General features: G+C 30.7%; 1 long non-coding RNA gene across 1 annotated transcript; it reads right to left on the bottom strand.

Moving 5' to 3' along the window:
* Nucleotides 1-115: 115 nt before the first annotated feature.
* LOC105112589 (uncharacterized) lies at nt 116-7,733 on the bottom strand. Its single transcript, XR_839784.1, has 3 exons — nt 7,722-7,733; nt 7,397-7,399; nt 116-237 (listed from the first exon to the last, which is right to left on the bottom strand). It is a non-coding gene; the product is annotated as an uncharacterized LOC105112589 (long non-coding RNA).
* Nucleotides 7,734-7,959: the final 226 nt, after the last annotated feature.

Raw genomic sequence — 7,959 nt, 5'->3', positions numbered from 1 at the left:
AGCCTTGCTGCCATTGCAGCAGCTGCAAGTGCAGCAAAGAGAGTTGAGAGTTGAGTATGAGAGGGTGTAATCCTCCTCCTCCATGTATTTGTTTTGTATTCTTTCTCTATCTCTAAATATATTGACTTTTCCCGTGGATGTAGGCGGTTTTGCCGAACCACGTTAAATACCATGTCTTAGTGTGCTTGGCCCTCCTATGAGCAAGTATCAGAACATCACCGGTCGGAATTCCCAACACTATTAGTATCGCTATGCACAATTTACGTATGATCATTTATTAGATTTTTAGTAATTTTCCTAGAATAAATACAAACACCAGGAACTTCAACAAAGAAGGAATAATTAATGGGTGCTATAGATGTAGAGGGGGTTATTTTTGGACTCTAAGAGATTCAATAGCATCATAATCTATTGTTATCAAAGCATTAGTTGGCATTCTCGACCAATTAACACAACATCAGGAAGTAAAACCCTCCAATTCTACTCTTCAACACATGTTTCCTTCGAATAGGAGAAATGGATATCAAAAAAGAAAAAACATTTTCAATTTAAAAAACGTGATATTTATAGTTATACAAAATCACAAGTAGGGCCATGATGGCACTTGTATCCTTTTTTATACAACATATACCCAACAACACGTAAATCAAGCTTTGTGCGCAGGTATTTATAAAGGTGAATAAATGCAACACTCTTGAAAACTTTCAATATTAATGTTAAGCTGGAAGGAATATTAACATAAACACAGAGTTTTTTCTAAGATGTTTTGAATATAAGAGAACTGCTAGGTACATGTTTCATAAGATAAATAACATGCAAGATAACATTTTCTAAAAAAGTAGATTGTGTATAGACAACAATTAGACATTCATGTGTAACTCAAGCATATAATTATTATTTTTCTTTTTGCTACATTATTTTATTGGGGTATAAAACGTGTTGTCTTACAAATAATACCATGATCTTGGAAATAAAGTTGTAACCATGATGTTTTGGTATAAATTAGAGTAAGATTCCACTTATCAGAATGAATCAAACTTCAATCAAACTAAATGATACTATCATCTCATTGGAATTCAAGGAATAAGCAGTACAATGAATTTATACCAAAACACAAACATTATAATGAAAATAAGGATGCGAAAATTTTTTGTTTGTTAGGATGTGAAAATGAGGATATTAGAATATGAAAAATAAGGATATCCTTTAGTATTAATGATTTGAATGCTCGTAAATCACGCATACGGATTTTACGTTCCAAAGAGCATTTTTTGTCTCGCTGCTATAATTTTTGTTTCTACAAGTTTCGAGCCAGCTAGGTGCTAGCCCGAAACGACCAAAAGAAGCACCAGTGGTACTTATCCGGGGTGGTGCAATTTTTCAGTTGCCTCTTTCTAAGAGTTGCGAAATGTGACTTTGGAGTTTCAGCAGTGTCCCTCTACTGTAATGTTAGCACATAACATAAAAAATCATGCAAAAACATGATTTTACCCGGAAATTTTCAAATCTCGATTCATGCGTTTCTGCCTACGATGATGCCACTGACTTGTAACGATCCACTTGGTGGACCTCTCCAAGTAACCACTCCAATTGTAAAATTTATGATTATATCAGGCAGCCCAGAGAACTACTTAGCCACCGGCTTCTGTACAGGTCATGGGGGGCGCCTCGACTTAGGACTTAGGAGCCGGGGCTTCCTTTTTCCTGAGACATCTGCACGTGCAAATCACCAACATGTTACCGCACTGGGTTTGACAATCACTAATTAATTAGCTGGCACAGGATCTCCGGCAAGCAATTCTAGTTTAGAATTTACTCGGAGACAGGAATCTGACATCAACCTTCTTAATCAAATTAACATCTGCGACTGTCTCTCGATTCCAAGGTGTCCAAAACGTCGATTGCCTCCTCTATAACAGGCATTAACTTATTTCTTTTTTCTTCTGAAGTACCAACACCTTAGTGATAATATAATAGCAGATCGGTTGGTTTTTAATGAATTATGAACTCCTCATCACCATGTCTGGAGTTCTCAAAGCACTCACCATGAGTATAGATTTCCAAGTTCCCATATGACATCAATGGTTATTGAGTCAATAATTATGTACAAAAATCACAATGACACTGATCACCTGCGGACAAGGACGAAGCCTTGAAAGCCAGATCAATTATTAACTCTTATATAAAAATTTATCAAATTAACAATAAAATATATAAAATTAAAAAAAAAAAATTACACTACCAATATTGCACCCTTCAATATTTTATGAAATATAATTTATTTATAATCGAATCCAAATCAATATTTTCAACAAGTTCTCTTTCAATGTAAATCATTATAGAATCTGTTAAAAACTCATCTTCAATTTTATTGCACAGAAGAATCTGTTAAAAACTCATCTTCATTTTTATTGCAAAGATAGTTTTAACACGTTTCATAGCTGAAAATGTCCGCTTTATGGTAGTCAACAAAGTAATACTTTAATAGTTAATACAAAATCCATTGCATTTAATATATCAAGAGATTTTTGCTACAAAACTCGACAAAGTAAATTAATAATCATCATTATTTTATGTATTAAATATAAAATAAATATAAATTTAAAAGATTTCATCACAATCAAATAACCACTAATTTCTCCTCGTATAGAGTTAGAAAATCCTTTTCGACCTATATTTTGAAGCATAACAATAGTTGCACTATATATATCTATTAAACTACAAATATAATCAAAATAAAAACTTTACTGGGTAGTTCTATTTCGATATAAATTACCGATTTGATTAATTTTTTCACCAGTCTCGTGTTTTACGGTAGTTAAAACCCCCCATTTTCAAACATGTAAATCTGATTATATCACGATGAATTAGTTATTTGTGTTTAGAATTTATGTGGTTTTTAATAAAGAGTTAAGAGATTTTTTTCATTGAGTTTTAGATTATTGGAAAGTTTATGTGATCAATTACAAAAAATCAAGGTGGATAAGTTATTGAAATTTTTATAATCTATTTTTTTTTAACTTAGGCTATAGCCCCCCAGCCTCCTTAAGTCCTCCGCCCTTGCCTGCAGACATGCATATATTCCTCGAGCATAATATGTAGCGTACTGTATCAATGCATGCACCAACCATTTTAATTCATTCAGAATCAGTGTTTCATTTCAGTAGACATTTATGCATAAAATTCCCAAGGCATGCAATAGCATGTACATTGAATCTGGCTTGACAGTAGTAAAAATCTAGTTTGCTAACTGCTTGCTTCAGAATGTTTGCGGACAACAGATACTTCTTGCAGTTAGAGTCAACAGCATGATGTTAATTTTTGTCTGTTAAACCCTCTTGTCTGAATTTTTCTATTGATAATTCACAAGAGATGTGTAAATTAAAAGGCAAAAATCGGGGAAGAAAATCTCTAGGCTTATGAAAAAGGAACTATTCCATTGTTTGCAATCGCTTTTCTGAAAACGATCAGCAGCTTCCCGATGTTGCGTTTAATTATTATTCTAAAGATATGGGAATTGGGTTCCAAGTTGCTGTGTGGCTATGCTACATTCAAAGATAAACACATATAGAGCATAATTAAGTTTCTCCATGCCTTGTTCTCCTGTGGCAAAGACAGTGGAACACTCAGTTTTGATCCAAATTCACGTATAGTGCTATTTTCACTGGTCAGTTAATTTGCTTCTATGACAACCCGGGACCAATCCAGGGCTGGCCCTGTCCGCTCCCAAAGTTTTTGAAAGTTCCAAAATCAACCTTGAATTTGTTGACTTTTTAAACTAATCTTACAAAATGATCCTCTCAAAATGAAAACTATTTATACCGATCCTCCTGATATCACAACTCTAGTTTAGTCCCTAATTAGGAAGCTAATGGGTACCTATAAGTCAGGTTTTTTTATATCTATATCTTACACATTACTTATAAGATAAGAAATTTAGTTGTTGTTATTCGGATTTTGAATATTTATATGATATCCATTATTTATAATTTAATAATATATATATATATATATGCGTGCGGGGTGAAAAATAAAATTTTATGTTTAAATACATTATTTTTACAAATAAAAAAAATGGTGTTTGTTTTATATTTTCACAACAATGCTTCGTCTCCAAAAACATGTAAAAAAATAATTAAATAAGATTTTTACAAATAAAAAAAATGGTGTTTGTTTTATATTTTCACAACAATGCTTCGTCTCGAAAAACATGTAAAAAAATAATTAAATAAGTTGGTTCAATCAATATTCATCGTCTTCAAATTAAATTATCATTCAATAAACTCAAGCAACTTCTTACCATCTTCTAAGTAGAACCTGATATCATTTGTTAAACATTATTTATTTAAGAATTCAATTACAACCAGCAAGCAATTGCATGAAAGCTCTACAAATAAACATGTTAGAGATCATGTTCCCTGGATTGAATTCGTTGTTGAGTTTCTAATATCTTAATGCTTCCACGTGTATATCCCTCAAGTTTCTCCTGTTTAACAGACAACTCAATAATAACAGATAATCTCATTGAAATAATTATCAATGGAATTCTGGCAAGGGAAATTTCCGTCATACCACACGCTTGGATCTCCTTTTTCATACAATCTCCTCCTATATATAATAGCTAAAGCCTCTACTTAGTCTCCACAGCCTCTAAAAGACCAAGCATCGATCTAAAAACATTAATTCAATCCCTCAAAATGGCTCAACTTCTTCTTCTTTGCCTTGTTTTAGCAGATGCTTTTGTAGGGCTCGCAATGGCCAGTGAAAAGGTTCAAGCCATGGTTCAGTCTAGCCCTGCATCATCCTCCTACCCACAAGCTCCCACTCAGAATGTATACGACGCTCAAGCTCCCAGTATTAGGAAACTTGGAAAACACCATCTCCATAAAATGGTCCCGTCCTTCGTGGCCCCAATTCATAGCCCATCTATAGCTCCTCACCAAGCTCAAGAAAACTTTCATTCTATAAGAGAAACCAGTTCTTTGAACCAAATCAAGTCGTCCTCTGAGCCCATCAGCACTGAAGAGAGCGCTAGCATCCATGTGGAAGATATTCACCTTCCAAACCATCATCATTCAGTGGATAAGTCAATAGCTGGGGGCGGTGTGATTCTTGGGGGTCTTGCCGCCGTATTTTTAGTGGCTGTTTTCTGTTACATTAGAGCTACTGGCAGACATAAAGCAGGAGCCGCTTCTTGAGTTGAGTTATCTAGAGTTGCTTGCAGGTATATGATAGGGGGAAAACATCTTCTGTTTCAACACTTTCAAGAAAATAAACACTAATATTCTGAAGGATATGGTTTGTAACAGTGAAAATGAACATATTTTTGTTTTAAATATACTTCATTTGAATCTCGGGTTGGAGTAATGAAAGATCTCCATGTTACCAGTGCCAGGCATTGTGGTTGTTGCTTGAAGTTAAATGTTTGTGCAGACCCTCGAATATATATATATATATATATATATTTGACAAGTATATATGAACTTTTCACTTATTTGTCAGTATGTATACTTTAATTTTTTTTATTTAAATTTATATAATTTATTTGAGTATTGGCACTTCTAGAAATTTATCGATTAACTTATTTTAAGTTTGAATTCAAATAAATATCTAATCCAGTGTCCTATTTGACTCAAGAAAGGAAACAGTGCAACCAATTAAATTAATTTCAACACATAACTTTAAATAACTTTTTTTTTCAATTCTACACAGTTACATTGAACTAAATCTATTTTTTATTAAACCAAATATGAATATAACTTGCTAAAAACCAACAACATATCAAAAATATACTACCAAAAAATTGATAAATATAAATGAAAATAACAAGAGAATATTTCTGTTTGTAAATTTCCAAGGAATTTTATCGATGAAAATATTCTCTCAATATATACCGAGAGAATTACAATAGAAAAAAATAAAACAAAGCAAATAAAATAATAATTTACCAACGGAATTACCTTTGATACATTTGTTGGTAAATTGTGAACACTGTTCAGTATGTCAATTACAAAAGAAATTACAAACAGAATTTTTCATCGGTATTTTCTAAAGAGCTCCAGAACTATTCACTTTTCAATTGCACTGTTAATTGTTGTTCTTTACAAAAAAAAAATCATCAACGAATTGAAAAGTTATCGGTATTATTTGGTGGTTTTTTAAAAAATTTAATTAATTTAAAATTTTCATTTAAATATTACAGACGGAATCACTGATGGATTGAAAAATCATCGGTAAGTGTTAGCAATTTCTGAAAACTTTTTACAAAATTAAAAATTTAAATTAAATATTACCAATGAAATTGATGGAATAATTAAAAAATATTAATATTTAATTATCCGTTAGTAAATCCGTCGCTAATGTGTTTCAATAAAAAGTCTGAATCCCCTTATTTCACAAAAGATAGACTCATTTCTTCTTCTTCTTCTTCTTCTTCTTTACTATATGTAAAAAACATGAATTTCTATTTCTTTCTCTTCTTTTCTCTCCTCGTCTTCTTTTCTTGTCCTTTATACTCGGGTATGTCTTCTTCTTCTTTTATCCTTTTAGTTCTTTTTTTAATTAATATACTTTACGAAATTTATTTTTCTTTCCTTAGCTTCACTTGCAAATATAATATTAAGGTAACTTTTTTTATTTTTCATCTTTTTTCATGGTTTTTTTTTCACTATATTTGTTTTTTTATTTTTAATTGTTTTTGTCCTTAATAATTCAATAAATGTTGTTGTGAGATTTTTTTTCCATATGAGATCAATTTTCAGTTAATTTATTTATAGTATTTTTAAATTTTTAGCAATTGTAACTTCATTTTTTTCATATGAATTTTTTTATTTGTTGCAAATTTATTTGAGTTGACCTTCTTCTTATTCTTTTTTTCCAAGCATTTTGAGTATATATTATAGAGTGTTGATTTATGTTAATTTAATTATTTTGTAATTTTATAAAATGAATTTTTTAAAAATGTTTTTATATAATTACCGACACACTTACTATTCCGTCGGTATATCCCTTGGTAAATCCGTTGATATTAAAAATTATTATTACCGACATGTCTGTTTCGTCAGTAAATCCGTCGGTAATAATATTGTTTTTATTACTAATGGATTTACTGATGAATAAAAAATTACTGATGAAAGATTCACCAACAAATTATTTCCTTCAATGATTTCATTGGTAAATCAATTACCGATGGAATATATGTCTTAAGCCGATGAAAAAATTTCATCAATAAAACTATTAAATCTTGTAGTGATAATTATAATTTTAATAACTCTAATCGTGCAATCAAAATAAAATCTAAATGACTAAACTAAACTTTCAAAATCATTGTTGATATCTAAACAATCAACTAACATGATAAATAATATCCGTAACAACTTCAAATATATATTCAAACCAACTTGAACTTGTTTATCAAAATCATGTATATCATTTTCAACAACTAAATCTGTTTTACTAAAACAATAAACATTGCATTTAAGACTCTTAGATAATCATCACAAACAAAAACTAAACATTCAAATTCAACAATGATTAAAATAAAGGTGTGCTAATTGAGCAACATCGTCTCATCAAAGTTCAAAGTATACCTTCTTGAATTGATTATGCTTTTTTGTTTGGAATTTCTAACCTTTTTTTAACTTTAGATCCTTGGTGTTATTAGCTCTTAAAATTTGATTTGTATCTTCTTCTTTCTTTTTCTTTCTATCCTTTTTTTGAACAATACTTTTCTGGTATCTTTCTCTCAATTATTTCAGATACACATTCCTTTTATAAGTAAAAAATAAACTAGGAGGTTACAAAACCATGGTGGATTTTGTTTTAGAATCTAGATGGTTCATATCTCTCTCTTTTATAACATATTCCTGAAACTTATAGTGTTTTCTTTTCTTTTTAAGTGAATCCTAACAAGAGAAAACATCTTTAAAAAGTAATTTTTATAGGTGTTTATCTTTTTAA

Source organism: Populus euphratica, unplaced genomic scaffold (assembly GCF_000495115.2).
Source record: "Populus euphratica unplaced genomic scaffold, PopEup_1.0 scaffold577.1, whole genome shotgun sequence".
NCBI classification, from domain to species: Eukaryota; Viridiplantae; Streptophyta; class Magnoliopsida; order Malpighiales; family Salicaceae; genus Populus; species Populus euphratica.
Note: the sequence above shows the minus strand (reverse complement) of the source record. Positions and strands in the feature narration are given on the sequence as shown.